Source organism: Trachemys scripta, chromosome 2, assembly GCF_013100865.1.
Source record: "Trachemys scripta elegans isolate TJP31775 chromosome 2, CAS_Tse_1.0, whole genome shotgun sequence".
Taxonomy (NCBI): domain Eukaryota; kingdom Metazoa; phylum Chordata; order Testudines; family Emydidae; genus Trachemys; species Trachemys scripta.
Window position 1 is genome coordinate 155,995,637 of NC_048299.1, and position 15,562 is coordinate 156,011,198.

Sequence of the window (15,562 nt, forward strand, 5' to 3'; positions counted from 1 at the left end):
TTTTCACCCAATACCTCCTCACTCAAAGGAGAAGTATCTGAATTGTGCTTTCTAGAGATTAGAGGGGACAGGGACGCGGTACTCATCCAAGCCAGGCATACCATTATCATTCATTTTTTGTATAGTGCTACCCGTACTCGACATTCTACTGACAGGCACAAAGACAAAGTTTCTTCCCTAAGGAGCTTACGTCTAAATTGATGGAAGAATATTGTGGTCAGGTGCTTTGCTAAAACCAAGGTCCCTCCAAAGCCACCCGTGGTACATTAAGTAAGTCATTGACTGTTCCTGATTTATTCTTTCACAGGATAAAAAATCCTTGAAAACTAAGTTATGCCTTGAGATGCCCAGAGTACAGCCAACCCTCCCCTGTATGCAGGTCTGGCAGTGCCCTTGGATTCTGCCTCCTGTCCTATGTGGCTAAGAAGGTATTAACCACAGATTGTGCACTAAGTATGTTATCCTTGGACAGCTGAGCCCATCACTCTGGTAGATTACTTAGAAGACCTTACTACAAACCAGAAATTGTCCTGAACATTCCAGAGACTCCAGGAAATGTCTGCTATGAAGACCCTCCTGGCACTGGTAATCTTCATGTCCCTGGCAGCAGAAAGTAAGTGCCATGTAGTGGAAATTGATGGTAGAAGAAACCGCTTTGGGCATAACTCTGCACTGCTTGTTAGCTGCCAGTTTATCTGTCTGTCTTGTGCCCTGTTATTTCATCTCTATAGAGCGTAATACCTCACCTATCGGACAGTGCGTTCCTTCCCGGCAGAGAATTCACTTTCGTTCAGAGGAATGTGCCTTCTCTTTTGGAGAGGGCTCAAAGAGAAATAACCTCCCTTCACACTTTCCTCTTCAGGATGTTTGAAATGCAAGCGTAAAATCCACTTTGCACCATATGGAAACTCCAGAACTAGCTTCTCCCAAGAGAGATGGCTAGTTCCTTGTGTTTTGGAGATCTGGATCATCCAAGTTGTTCCCTGATTAGGGTGATGTTTTCATTGCTAGGATGTTGGTTGCAAGTTTAAAACTTCGCTCTTTGGTATCGTTCCTTTGAAAAGCTACGTTGAAGCAGGGAGTCAGAGAAGCTGTTTTGCTGCTGAAGGTGCCATGCCATGGTGTACAGTGTATTGTTATATAGACTTACGGGTCCTATAGTCTAGTGCAGCGTTATGACTTGCTTCTCGGCAAAACCAAAGGCAACCAGGCTAGAAGGGTACGACGAGCTATTAGACAATCTCGCAGAACAGATGCTGGCGTTTTTTATTCATTCACTAGAGGCTGTTCTGCACCATTTCCAGGGATGTTTTCTCCTCCCAGCAGGAAAGGCCCCTGTCGAGAGTTCTCTCTTCCTGCCAGCTCCCTTCCCATTCAGACAGTGATGGCGGGGAGTCTTATCTGCCCACTTCTCCGATGGAGGATTGGAAGCCTCATTCTGCTTCCCCAGACTGGGCTAGCAGTCATCAAGGTGGGCTAGGAGAACCTCTACGTTGATGTCCTGGTGAGATACAATTAGATATTCAGAAACCAAGTTGCTGTTTGGTTTGCCAACGGGTGACACCTTAAAACAATGAGGCAAGAGCCTCTGTAAACGTACCCAGATTCACACTGCAGTGTTCAGAAGGGATGGCTGGAACTACAGATGGAAACTTGTTACTGCCGTAACGGTCGTTCGTGTTGTGCACTAAGTTGTAGAGATATTGTGATTTGCAATGGCTGATATTTTAAAATGTTCTCCTTTCTCTCACAGATAGGTGGGAGTTAGATCTCTGTGCAGTATGTGGGACCAGCATAGAATGATGCCTCTACCGGGGGGGCAGGAGGGGAGTATCCATCTGTTCATATACTGGGAGGCGGGGGTGAGGAGGCAGGATACAGACAGGTGCACATGCCGGGGGAGGGGAGGGCAGTGCATATATGGGGGCCAGGATACAGCCAGGTGCACTGGCCAGGGGCATATCCATGTCTATAAGGCCAAATCCTGATGTCCAAACTCAATATTGACCCCGTCTTTACACAAGCCACGCTCCCACTGACTACGGAATCTCTCTCCGACAGAGAGGGTGCACATGCTGCCATTTCACAGGAGGGTGGCACCACCAATCCTCCAAGTGGTTCCATGCAGAACAGTTGGATTTTTAGGACTCACCCACACTGCACTGGCACTACAGAGAATAAGCCAGGGCTTTATGAATTGGACTATACTGTTTCTTGGAAAGAATGGCTAGTGTTTACTGTCATTTGGCCCCGTTACAGTCCCATTTCCCTTGTGGAATCCAGTCCCTCACTTCCTTTGAGGTGAACCTCGTAACACAGCAGTAGCAGCAACAACAGAATAGGCAGCCAAGATTATTCAAACCCAGCTGCTCTCCTAGTGGTATCCAGAGCTCTTTTTCTGGCCACGAGAGGGCTCTGTTCAGCTGAGAACGTGGGTACTGACATGAGGCACAGCCGACCACATAAATGATATCTCGGTAGGGATGGTTCAATATCAAACACCCGTAGATACCAAGGTTTAGACACAAATGAGATTCTCTAGTTTTTGTTGAGGTTTTTGGTCTGCAGGTGTTGTAAACCAGTGTGGTGCTTTAAAGTCTCTTGTTGTCCTCAAGTGACACAAACATGTTAGCACCTTCTCAGCGGGTCTGTGTGAGCAGGTGATGTTCTGCAATCACACAGTTTCTCTCTCAGAGAAAGAAGTGGGTCAAATAGCTACTATTGACATTATTGGCCCAGATAAATGGAGCCCCAAGCCAGCCAATAATTGGCTATTTTCCTCATCTGTCACCTCATCAACTCTCCAGGCCCTCTTCATAACAAATCAGAAAGACCACTGTTGTGCCTTGCCTCTTAATGTCATGTCCTCCGTTTACTTTGTATGTTAACCCTGTGTTTAATCCCTTCCTGTACAGCCCACTGGGATGAAGCTTATAGGCAAGGTGCTACATGCGACAGAGCTTCATTCATTCAAATGAACAACATATCCAATGTGCATGCCGTATGTCCTAATGCAAGCATGTCCGTGGTTGGGCCAACCCTAAGGTTATGGATTTAAGCTCCAAACACACTGCTGTGTGCACAGCTGGCAGGAGCTGAGAATACTCTGGAGGTGGAGGTTAGCGCTTCTGTGGGGGTGTGAGGTCAGAGAAGCTGCAACTGGAGCACCACCGATTGCTGGGTGAAGCACTGAGGGATTTTGTTCCTATCTCCAAAGCAGAGAGCCTCAACCCATGGCATGTCCTACTCTAGCACAAGGCTTTCTTCTCAGGTCTTTGGGGAAGGCACCATGTAAAAGCCTGAGAGTGATGCGTGGGTGGATTGTCCCAGGAGCTCATACAGATGTGTTAGAGTAATGGACAGGTCTCCCCAGTGTCGGAGTCCACGTTGACATGCTTATATACTAACAGGCTGGATTTACCCATATCTTCAGGCTCCTGAGTAGTTTGTGTGGCATTGGGGCCTTTCCCATAGCATGCCACTTGCATTGGAAACCAGAACTGCCCTAGTGTCCCCTGCTAAGTCATTTCTTACAGCTATTACTCTCCTATGAGAACAGCAGAGGCCACGGCAACATCACAGCAGTTCTTGTGCTGTGATTTTCCTGGTAAAACTGCTGGTTGCAAAGGTGTCTGTGCTGTTCAGGTTTGTATAGTATCAGAGCGGTATCTGTGTTAGTCTGGATCTGTAAAAGCAGCAAAGAATCCTGTGGCACCTTATAGATTAACAGATGTATTGGAGCATGAGCTTTCGTGGGTGAATACCCACTTGGTCGGATACAGGTTTGTATAGCGTGCCTGTTGCCATGGTATCTGAAAACTCCACCATAAACAGTTGCATCAGAGCGGAATTTGGCACAAAAGGCCACAGAGTGTTATAGATGGTTATTTTAATTGTTTTTTTTATTAAAATGTTCTTTTTGGTGATTTGTAAGATTAAGGGAATAGGGGAAAGAGTAATGTCAGGAAGATTTTGCAGAACAAGAACTGGGAAGGAACGGAGGGTCTGAATTAGCTTTGGTCTCATCAGCTTGAGTCACTTCTGGAAGATTTTGAATATATTTTGCATGTGTGAGAGAGACTTGGCTCTGATCTAGAGCTGTCCACCCACAATGCTCAAAGCACTCCCCCTCGCACACACAGGGGAAAGTGAGGCACAGAGAGAGGTGAAGTGACATGCTCAAGGTCACTCACTGATAGCCAGGATTAAAATCCACGTCTCCTGACTCCCAGGCCAGGCCCTTACCCACTGGACCATATGGCCTGTGCATTAATAGTGTTATAAATGATCTTTCGTACTTTCTCCCCTTTACTGCTTCCTGAGAGCAGTACCTTTGATAGGTTCTGCAAAGGAAAGTTACAGTTAATTAGCTCAAGCACCAGTCAGGTGTTTCTTCCCAATCAATCACTGATTGACAGAATTAAGCCCGTCACATAGCAGAGAGCATTGTCTTTACTATGGGCCCAGTTTTGTGTGATAATGAGGTTACCGCATAAATTCACTGTGGTGAATTCCACAGCACAATTCCACTCATGCTCTTCTCTTGTCCTCTTTGCCAAGGGACGGCTCTAAAGTGCCACAGCTGCATTGCATCGAATGAGGATGATTGCAACCAGCAAGGATCCCACAGCTGTCCTCACTATGCAGATGCCTGCTCCACCATCGTTGCAACAGGTAAGTCCCTATTGACAAGTACAAGCAATCGCTAGTGAATGTATGTCTAGGGGAGCAAGCACACAATCAGGCCCAAAAGGCATGTTCCATAAAGTAGCACAAATTTTTTCTATAATGTGACCTTCATGTGGTGTATTGAAAACTCTGTTTATAATTGTAGGTTGTCACTTTAAATTGCCAAGTGTAGGGTGGGTTCTGGGCCTGCTTACAGGTTAGGGATCTTTAGGGAAGTGTGAGATCTGGGCTTACCAGCAGGAGTCTGCTGGCAGCCAGCCTAAGATAAGGTGGAGTGAGCTGTGCCTCTGTGTTTTAGGGAGCAGCCTGCTTTGTCTCTCTCTGTTTTCTGGTTCTTGGGTTTTATTGTTCTAAATTCTAAGACATAAAGTCATGTTACATTGCAACCTTCCAGCAAGAGCATTTATATTTTTATCTAACTTCTCTGTGTGCGTATACCAGGAACATAACACTTCACATACAGCAGCATCAATTACTTCTTTAAAAAAGTCAGCTGCAAGCTAAAGAGAAAAGAGACTTTAAAAGGAGAAGACAGCACCTTGGAGGAAGAGGAGTGTGTTTTAGGGACACGAGGGAGCACTCAGGAATGTGCAGTCATCACCTGTGGAGAGCTAGCAAGGAGGGGTGATGGATCCAGGCTGGAAGAAGTGCGTTGGAAAGCAGGTGGCTATGGAGTGAGGCAGAGAGTGTTTCCAAAGCCATTAGAGCAATTCTGAATTGGATTTGGAGTAAGATGGGACGGGCAGACGGTGCTGAGAATGAGGAGAGTAGGTAGCAGTAGATGGAGGTGGGAGAATTGGGGGGGGTTGCGGTTACGAGGCCAGCAAAGGTAACTGAGAATGGGGATGACTCTGGGCAGAGAAAAAATAGTCCCCACAAAATGAGCAGAAGCTAGAATAATGGATACATGCTATAGAGGAGAAAGGGTCGCCGGCAGGACCCAAGGAGGAAGAGCTCAGAAACGGAGCAGGGGAAAACTTCCCTAGCGAGGAGTTTATGTTTAAAATGTCCGTTTTAGGTTTCAATTGGTTCCAGGAAAAGAAGCAGCAATTTCCCCAAGGGGATTCTCTGCAGATGTCCAGACTCTGCTGCTGAGAGGGAAGGGGGTGCACAGAAAGGGCTTGTCAGAGGCAGTCTTAGCAGGAAGGTTCGTCCAGATTGCAAGATCAAAGAACTGAGGCTTGGCAGAGCCTGCTCCTGTGGCACCGGGAGCTCAGTGTCAGCAGCCGTGCAGGAAGGACTCAGCAAAGGCTTCCAAGCTTTTGAGTAGAAGTCACAGTGAAAGCCAAATGGAAAACAGCAGTCCTGGGTCCTGGCCCATCCCAGAAGTCCATAAATCCTGTTTGAGACGTCTAAATAAATGTCTAGTTGCTGTCAATGTTCAAGCTGGAGAAATGCTACAGCAAACAAACAGCCAGTCTCTTGGAGCTAAGCAAACTTGCCAGAAACAGCACTGGAATTGGCTTGACTTTGTTTCCATTAAGAAGCAATATAGTGAAGTGTTAATGACCTAACAGCTAACATGGCTTCCTAGGCCAGTAGGGAGTAAGCAGAGGGCTCAGCAGGGGCCTTAGACTCTGTGCACTGCAGAGGGTAAGTAAGGAGAATGGTGAGCCGGCTTATAGGTAGTAAAAGTGTGTTGTGGTTAGTTCACAGCTCAGCTATAACAAGGATGAGGCTTGGTCTGCATTGAATCAGCAGGTTCATTTACGCTGAGCCAAAACTCATAAATACAGAGATTTTTTAATGCCCGAAGGGACCAGTTCTGAGCTTCTTGGCTGACTTCCTGCATAGCACAGGCCAGAGAATTGTATCCAGGGGTTCCTGCATCCAGCCCAGGCCTCCTTTAGAGAGACGTCCATTCCTGATGTAAAGACTCCAAGTGATAAAAAATTCACCACATCCCTAGGTAAGTAGGTTTACCAATGGCCAATTAGCCTGGCTGTTTAAAAAACTTCCCATTACTGAACTGTGCATAAAAACTGGACGCTTTTGTCAATGTGATACCATTCCACTGGGACTTGCCTTTGTCAGGAGCCATTCCAATCAAGCAACACTGTTAGCTCAACGAGCCAGTCAGAGGAAGGATGGGCTGGCTTCCAGGTAAGGAACTTGGCGGAGCTGGGCTCCATTCCAATTTCTGTCCCTGATTCACTGCTGGACCTTCAGCAAGTCACCTAGGCCCAGATACTCAAAGATATTTAAGTACCTCAGTACATTGGAGGATCGGGGCCTTACCCTCGCTGTGGCTCAGTTTAATGGAGAAAGTATTTCTTGAGAGATGTGCAGAAAACTCCATTAGTGTATCTGAGGAGCTCAGAGAGTACAGCAATGAGAGCTCCAGGAAAACATAAAGGTGAATAAATAAAATACGTAAAATAGTCCAGGCTCAAGGAGATTCCTCTCCAGCTATGAAAACATTAACAGTCTGAGCAGAAGGAATGAATGTATTTATTTTTCGCTGGCTTATGCAGAAATATGTACAGTTTAATTCAAGTGGTGATGTTTCCAATACTTAGGCATGAAAGCAGCCTAAAAGCCATAGGACTTTCTAAAGGTCACCTGAGGGCAGCTGGGGAAAATGATCCATCCTCACTTGGAGAATGTTTGTGTGCAGAAACTGAGATTTTAATGAGAATTTGGTCAAAAGTAAAATCTCACCATTTCCCCCCAGATTTTCTTCTGGGGAAACTAAGAATTCCATAGCTCATGCATTTTCATAATTGTATCCCAGGCAGAGATGTGCTGGGTCTTGATTGTGTGCAATCACCTGTTGGTTTGTAGGAAGCAGTAAAGATCAAATTAAAGCAAAACTCCAAAAACGTTTTGCTTTTTGTGCAACTGGGATTTTTCCCAGCGGTTTCCATAATTGTTGCCCACCGTTGCAGCTCTGATGCTGACTTCTGGTTTGTGGGTATTGGTGGCATTCTCTGCTTTCAGCAGTGAATGCACAGGGCAGTGACATCCTGTAAAATAATCACATTTGGTCTGAGATATACAGCAAGAATTTTCTGCCCCAGAGAAAGTCCTTCTTTACGATGCGCTGTTCTGGTCCTCCAGAAACAACAGCCTGACACCAGAAAGACCAAGTTCCCTCCAGCCCAGGAACTGAAAGACAGCAGAGTGGTGTGGACAGAGAGCACAGGGTTGGAAGGCAGATGGGCTGGAATTCTACTGTGTAGCTTTGACCTTTCAGCCAATGTGGCTGTGAACAATACTTAGCCACCTACTGCACAGTGGGATGGTGAGAGTTGATTCTGGAGGGCTTTGAACCCATATCAATTCTGTGGGTTATTCCCCAGGCTCACTGTGCAGCACTGCATTGCTGTTCAGCTGTCTCAGCCAATGTATCTCCTGGTGGAGAGTCAGTTCTGGGGCCGGGAAGGGGGTGTTTTTACACCACATCTCTGGCATAAAGGAGGTCTCTAGCTCACTCAGTGATGGGACTCGACAGATCAGCGTAACCCAGGAAAAAAGGAGATGTTCAGTACAGTAGCCTACTGCCATGTCAATATGTAACAGCTTATACGCGTGTTTCTTTTCAGATAGCGTCATTAAGTCTTGTTCCTACAAGTCCTTCTGTGACCAGGCTTGGTACAGGAGTATGAGCGGGGCCACCCTGGAATGCTGTTTCAGTGATGACTGCAATGGGCCCCAGAGAGGCTCCAGCCCTGGGACGAGGAACGCAGGGGACTCAACACAGTTTCACTTTACCATCTTCATTGCAGTGGCTGTTGTTAGGAAGTTGCTGTTGAGTTCCCTGTGACGTGATGCTGCGCAGTGTCATGCTTTTCATTACGAAAGCTCAGCTGTTACAACAAGAGAGGAAATGTGAAATACACCGGTAGCTGTTAAACTAGCGTACCTGCTAGCTGTAATACTGTAATGCTGGATGTTGTTAAAACTAACAGTTTAGCAGCTCATACGTTTGCCCTCATTTCTTTCTGCACTAGAGTCCGAGGGTCTCAGATTGTTTTCTGTTTAAATCTCAAGAGACCAAGCCAGATATAAGTCAAATAAACTCTGCAGTTGAAAAGCACATCAAAGATACTGCTTTTCATTTCACAGCTAAGCTAGCAGTATAACAGGTCCTGAGTAAGTTGTTGAGTGGCTTCCCTACCCACCCTGTCTAACTAGGAGCTCACCCAGGCCAGGTCTATATGAGGAGTGCTACACCATATACTGTGCCAGAAAAGCAGCCCTAGCTAGAGTGGACACAGTTTATACCATCAGAGCTGCCCAACGTCACACAGGGAGTGTCTGGCAGAGCAGGGAACTGGAGCCAGGTCTCCCAAGTCCTAAGTTAGTACCCTAACCACTGGACATCCTTCCTCTAGAACGAATCAATAAAAAGGACAAATGTCAGCCCGGGACAGCAAGGGCCTTGGGCATTGCTGGGGAGGTGAGTCTCACTGGGGTGATGTCCCTGGCCCTCAATGACTAGCCAACCCAGTGCAGAACTAGATGTTCTTTTAGGTTTACTCAAGGATTTGGGGGATTGGTTTCTCTTTCCCTGACTGTATAGATGTGGGCCTGGACTAGACTATAAATATACCCAGAGCTGGGTATGAACTAATCATGGCCCCTGAGTCTGCTCGGGGCACACCCATCACAGTATGCTGCATTAGAGGATGTGACCCTGCTGTGCCCCTCACCCAGCTAGAGCCAAATGGCTCCACAGGGATGACGCTGTTCTTCTCAAGGAGCGTGAAGCATCAGTTCTTAGCACATGTTACATGGTCATATGAGCTACACAGCCCTGAACAAGTAGCACTTTGTATGTCCACAGAGACTAAACAGATTAAACTTTCACGGTGACTAATTCAGCTTCTGCTTATTACAGTCAGCCCTGCTGGGAGATCTCGCTTTTCCTCTTCCCACCACGCTGTGCCTTTGAACCCATAATGAAGGGTGTGTTCTGCACGCAGCATGTGGCTATTATTATGTATTTTATTGTGGTAGCACTTAATGCCCTATTGGGATCAGGGGCCCCATTGTGCTGGGTGCTGCACAAACCCATAGGCCGGTGTAGGCCCTGCCCTGAAAAGCTTATAGTGTACAGAGACAAACAGCCGACCCATGGTGGAGATAAGCAGCACAACATGCAAACAAAGTGACTGGGGGAGAATGGCAGGGGTTCCAACACATGTGATTTTGGGGATTGTATTAATCCCCAATCTCCAGATCCTGGAGTCATATTATTAGCCTAGAATCTCAGCTGCTCTTTAAAAGGGGGGGCATTTCTAGACATCATGATTGTGGGGAAAAGATTGAAAACTTGAACCCTAAAGGGACAGCAGGCAAACAAACAGACCCCCCACATTTATTATTGTTTAAAATCCCATCATATTTAAGCCAATCTCATGGTGCTGGGCTCTGATTCATGATTTTGAAGTGAAAGCGGACTTATGATTTGTGAACATTTTGGAGTTGGCACTACTGGAATGGCAGTAAGTTTTCTTAGATCCATTTCTTGTTTCTTTATGACTGTATGTATTTAATTAAAATATGTATTGTCATTATTTTGTATCATGGGACTGGGATAAGGTAAACAGGCAATGAGTAGGAGCAAATTGAAAAACAAGGAAGGGAAGAGGGAGAAAAGCGAGAGGGTAAGCTGGACCGCTGCCCAAGAGTGTCGCATTGTTTCCTTGTACTCCCCTGTCTGTCTGTATCCAGCTGTTGTCTCGTCTTAGACTCAGACTATAAGTTCTTTGGGGCAGGGACTGTCTTTTTGTTCTGTGTTTGTGCAGCGCCTAGCACAGTGGGGTTCTGGTCCATGACTGGGGCTTGTAGGTGCTCTAATCATACAAATAATCAGTAATAATAATGGTGGGGGGAGCATGGAGGGCAGGGGAAGGGAGGCTGGGCGTAGAGTTTGGGGCAGAATAGCAATCCGCCAACAGAAGATCATGTCCAGAACTCAGACTGTAATGAAGTCTGCAGAGTCTCCCTGCCTCAGAACTCAAGACAAGGGGACATGCACTGACACTGAAAAGTGGCAAATGCAAAAGTGAGAAAAGAAAATATTTTAACACAACACAGTTAACTATGGAACTGACTTCCACGTGATGCTACTGAGGCCAAGAACTGAGCAAGAGTCAAAGAGGAACTGAACACTTATATGGCTAACAAGAATATCCAGCGTTATAACAGTTAATGCTAATAAACAATTTGGAAGGGATATAAAATCTCTTGCTCCAAGGCTTACGCCAATGTCTATCAGGAGTTTGGATGGGGACAGATTGCACATCTGCTGACTGTGGGGTTCTTGCACCTTCCTCTGGAGCATGTGGTGCTGACCACTCTCGCCTGCAGACAGGACACTGAGCCAGCTGGAGCGTGAGTCTGATGGTGCCCCGGGGCGAGGAAGGCCTGGGGAAAGTGGAAGGAGAAGGTAGGCCACACTAGCTGAGATTTGCCCTGCCATGCCCCTGCTGCTCCTCCTGGCTATTGCTGAGGAAGGTTCCAACACCTCTACCCCCCAGTTCTGTTTCTGCTGATCCGTGTGTGGGGACGGGGGAGGAATGGGGAGTTTGGACCTGGTGTCTCCAGGGGGGCAGCCATCTCTGAGAGTGCTGAGGAAGGCAGGGGGCTCTGGCTGGGCTTCTCCCTGCCTTGCTGCGGATCCCAGCTATTGCTGAGGGAGTCCCTGCTGCTCCAGGGGGCTGGCACAACACCCTCATCAGGGAGTTCCTGTTCTGCTTCCCCCAGCCCCAGTGGCTGGAAAGGGGAAGCTGGGGGATCTGAGTCTTGGTATAGCGATGGGATCATTGATCCTATCCCACTCTCCAAAGGGAGTTTGTGCAAGCCGCACTGGCAACACAATCTATCAGATATGAGCCAAAAGAGAAAAGGCACCAGATTCTATAACTATATCGGGAGCGCCCACGTGATCTGCTCCCATGTGACTGTGCTAGTAGAAAACAGAGCTGTTTCAGACCCAGGCCTTAGTGCAGTCACAAGGTCTGCAAAAGATGCCCCGATCTAAAAATACTCCATGGAACATTTTAATCGGTGCAAAGTAGCCAGAAAGAAAAAGGAAAAAAGAGTTGGCGGGGTAGTCTGAGCGTGCGCCGGTGAAAAATACCATTTCTGTGCTGCATGTGGAAATATTGAAAGAGAAATCCAGCAGAAAGTGTCAGCCTGGGTGAGAACGCTGATCAGAGCTTTGCTTAGCAGGGCAGAGCACTGTGTCTGTCCCAAAGACAGTCCTGTTAAGTGTAACCAGCACAGTATCTGAAATACTAACAGACATCAACCAGGACTTTCCAGGGGGGAAGCAAGCACACCAAAAGAGTGGAAAGCAGAGAATAATTAGAAGAGACAAACTCATTGGATAGACTAATGAAAAAGCCCAGATTGGGAGGTCTAACTTTTTGTTACATAGGTTTATATGAACAAAAGTGGTGTTGTAGCTGTGTCAGTCCCAGCATATTAGAGAGACAAGGTGGGTGAGGGAATATCTTTTATTGGACCAACTTCTGTTGGTGAGAGGGACAGGCTTTCGAGCTTACACGGAGCTCTTCTTCAGGCCTGGGGAAGGTGCTCAGAGTGTCACAGCTAAACACAAGATCAAATGGATAGTTTAGCATAAGTAGTTAGACTGGTCTCTTGGGGTGCATGTGTCTACAAAGCAACTAGACACCCTCAGCTGGCCCATGCTAGCCACCTTGGGCTGCAGGGCTGTTTCATTGCTATGTAGATGTCTAGGCTTGGGCTGGTGCCCGGGTTCTAGGACCCTACGGGATGGGAAGGTCCCAGAGCAAGGGCTCCATCCCAAGCCCGGACGTCTGCACAGCAATGAAACATCCCATTAGCCTGGGCCCCACGAGCCCGAGTCATTTTAAAAGGTCTCAGGACGCAATATACTGACCCCTTCTGAAAAGCTGGCCACTTAATTTGGCACAGGCCAGCCGCGGGTTTGTCTTAGCTGTGTAGACATATGTTTAGAATATGCCCTAACTCAGGGGTCGGCAACCTTTCAGAAGTAGTGTGCCGAGTCTTCATTTATTCACTCTAATTTAAGGTTTCACGTGCCAGTAATACATTTTAACCTTTTTAGAAGGTCTCTTTATATAAGCCTATAATATATAACTAAACTATTGTTGTATGTAAAGTAAATAAGGTTATAAAATATTTAAGAAGCTTCATTTAAAATTAAATTAAAATGCAGAGCCCCCCAGAGCGGTGGGCAGGACCTGGGCAGTGTGAGTGCCACTGAAAATCAGCTTGCGTGCCGCCTTCGGCACGCGTGCCATAGGTTGCCTACCCCTGCCCTAACTCCTTGTGCTAAACTATCTGTGTAATCTTGTGTTTAGCTGTGACACTCTGAGCACCTTTCCCAGGCCTTAAGAAGATCTCTGTGTAGCTCGAAAGCTTGTCTCTCTCTTGCCAACAGAAGTTGGTCCAATAAAAGATATAACCTCACCCTCCTTGGCTCATTTGAATAAAAGGCATTCATTTATTTTGAGGGTGTTATTTGACTTGTTTACTTTTTGCTATCTATCATCTGTGCAAGCACCATTTTATTCCCAGAAAGGGGAAGGATCGTAAATACTCGTGTAAATGTGCCTCTGCACAAGACCACAAGTATTCCTGTCAGATGTATTCAGCAACTGGCTTGGAATCTCCCAGGGAACTTGAGAGACAGCCAGTCAAAAAGCAGGAACAACAGCATGGGACATATTTTCAAGTGATTAGCACCCAGAATTAGGTTTTGAAAAGGCCTCAGGACCCAACTCTTCTGCAAAGCTGGCCACTTAATTTGGTGCCTTAATGAGAGCTGAGATCTTGAAAATCTGGCCCCATGTAACTTAGGTGAACAATTATACAAAATGGCAAATAGCTTGCAAGCAGCCCACAGGCTGAAATACGTTAGCATAAACTAGCAATTAAATCGTTCAAAATAAGAAAAATAGCTGTGAAAATCCAAATCCATCTGAGGATAATTCACGTAAAGAAAAAGAGGCTCCATTCACCAGATAAATTGGTACTGAGACTAGTTCACCCAACTCTTTTCCTACAAAGAAAGTTTGCATACTGCCACTGCATTATGCACACATATTTATGATTGCAGATGTGCTTATAGGTGTTTACATCATAATTCTGCAGATATTTACCATATGCTCATATGTAAACACATGCATAGTTTTGTGTGTAACTCACAGTTATCGTTATGTGCTTGGCCATTCCCAGGGCTGGAGGAGCTGCCCAAAAATGTTCTGGGTAAAAAGGAATTTTAAAGTGAATATAAGAGACAGAAATGATAAAAACTGCATTCACCACCATGCACCCAATCACACCTTAGTGACTGGCTGACTAGGAAACATGACCTTGTGAGCTAAAAAGGAGCCACCTAAGCAGAGGGTAACTGAAGCTGCAGCACCTTTCACCGATCTAAAAAGACATTTTAAAGGGTATAATGAAGTGCCTCTAAACCTGTCACCTGCTTGTCACGAGGCAGGATGGCTTGGGTATTTATCCCTTTTGCAACCCGTGACGCAATACTGTCCCCTATAAACCTTGGGCCTGATTCTCCACTGCTCTGTACCTTGCACAGCCATGTGCCCCGGAGCATTGGGAGTGTAAAAGGCCGCCCAGTCACCCTTGTAGACTCTGATACCCACTTTGCGCTTGTTGTGAATGACCATACAAGGTGCATGGCAATGGAGCCCCAGACCCCTTGACTCCTGTGTAACAGTGCACAGGTCTCCTGTTCTAAGGCTTGTGCTTCTGAGACTGAGGAGACACTAGATGGGGTGGGATCTGAGTTACTACAGAGAATTCTTCCTTGGGTGTTGGGCTGGTGAGTCTTGTCCACATGCTCAGGGTTTAGCTGATTGCCATATTTGGGGTTGGGAAGGAATTTCCCTCCAGGGCAGATTGGCAGAGGCCCTGGGGGTTTTTCACCTTCCTCTGCAGCATAGGGCACAGGTCACTTGCTGGAGGATTCTTTGCATCTTGAAATCTTTAAACCATGATTTGAGGACTTCAATGGCTCAGACATAGATTAGGGGTTTGTTACAGGAGCGGGTGGGTGAGATTCTGTGGCCTGCATGGTGCAGGAGCTCAGACTAGATAGAAGATCCTAATGGTCCCTTCTGACCTTAAAGTCTATGAGGTCAGGGAGCACATGACAGAGGGGTCATGTGACTCCAGGTTGGAAGTGATGCCTGCTATAAATGGAGGCAGCCTACCCTCAATAGTGGGGGATGTAGCTAGGATATGGAAGGGGGTCTCCCATAATGGCTGGGAAGGGTTTCCTACTGGTCAGGGAAGTGCCCGCCTCAGTTTTCAGAAAGTGGGGTAAGTCTCTGTTGCTAAATGTGCTGTTTTACTTACCTGGAGACTTTTGCGGCTTCTGTTATTTAAGGAAACCTGCTGTGAGAAAAAGGCCATGGAACCTGACTGGAGTATTTAGACTGTATTTGGACTGTCCCAGGTAGTGAATCTGCCCACCAGTGTACATCCAGTCAGTGCATATCTGTGTGTTCACACTGCTTCTTGGGGCAAGGGCTGTCTTCTGGGGGGCTACTGCAATAACAAACCCTGATGATGATTCTGAGTTTTACTGAGGGAGGAGGTAGGCGAGGGGTGGTTTGTTCTTACTGTCACCAGCAGAGATGATGTCCAGAGGCAGACATGAATTAGCCAGATAGGGGAAGCAAGGAGAAAAAATACAGTTCTTTGAATGATTTGTTGAGGCATGATTAATGCCTGATCACTGCCCCTAGTCTCAGACGTCCACCCCTCTCTAATTGCACACAGACAAACAGATCCTTCTGCCCAGATCCCAGGCTGGTGTAACAGTGCTGAAGCACACAGAAATGGTATCTAGGATCCCGCACTCCTGCAAGCAGCTCTCTGGGGT